This window comes from Corvus brachyrhynchos, unplaced genomic scaffold (assembly GCF_000691975.1).
Source record: "Corvus brachyrhynchos isolate BGI_N302 unplaced genomic scaffold, ASM69197v1 scaffold213, whole genome shotgun sequence".
NCBI classification, from domain to species: Eukaryota; Metazoa; Chordata; class Aves; order Passeriformes; family Corvidae; genus Corvus; species Corvus brachyrhynchos.
In genome coordinates, this window is record NW_008237233.1 from 1184658 (window position 1) to 1185666 (window position 1009).

Here is a 1009-nt window from a genome sequence, read left to right on the forward strand (position 1 = left end):
CGCCCCCCCCCCCTGCTTTGCCGTGGGCAGCCGGAGCAGCTTGGCTCTCCCCCCTCTCCAGTTCGATAAGGCGAATTCCAGCTGCAAGGCTGAGGTGAGATTAACCCTTTTATTGCTGTGAAGAGCTGGACACCTGAGGGAAGAGAGAGAGGAGATGCTTAAAGCTGAAATTCTGTTGTGAAGCTATGATATATCAGAGTATCCTGTTGTAATTTCATGAAGATATGGGGGGTGGAGTGTTCAACTCGTGAGCAGAAGCACCTGCGCTGAGATAGGCAGATGCTGACGCAGCTGTAATTTCATGAGAAGTTTGGACAGGGAGAGATGAACCAGATGAGGACTTTTGCTCCAAACGGGAAAGGAGAAAACCTCAGTCCCTAGAGATGAACCAGATGAGGACTTTTGCTCCAAATGGGAAAGGAGAAAACCTCAGTTCCTAGAGATGCTCCCAGAGATAGTCCTAACGATGAAGATGATGAAGACCCTTTGCTCCCAGGGAAGGAGAAGGGCCTCTGTTTTTGTTTCTGAACAGCTCAACCTTAAAATTGTACCCCAAAAAACTTCAAGAGTGGACCCTCGAAAGCAGTTGCGGGAAAAGCTGCAAGTCGGGGGAAAGGACTCACACGCAGGCAGAGAGACTCCTCTTCCTAAATGGACTGAACAATATTTGGAAGTGGGCGGCTGTCTCGTTGTGATAATGTTTTCATAGCATGAGCAAGAAGAGACTTCTCTTTCTAAATGGACTGAACAAGGTTATTATGGAAGTGGTAAACAGACTGAACATCTTAAGGGTTGTCTTTGAACATTGTCAGTGGGAGAAGGGAGGAAGGTGGGGGGAGGAGGAGAGTTCTGAAGGTGGTATAATTTTTTTTTTCTTCTTTTAGGTCTGTTAATAAACTTCTTTATATTCTTTCAAGTTTGGTGCCTGTTTTGCATTTCTCCTAATTCTTATCTCACAGCAGATAAACAGTAATGAGTATTTTGAACCAAACCACTACACTAAATTGGT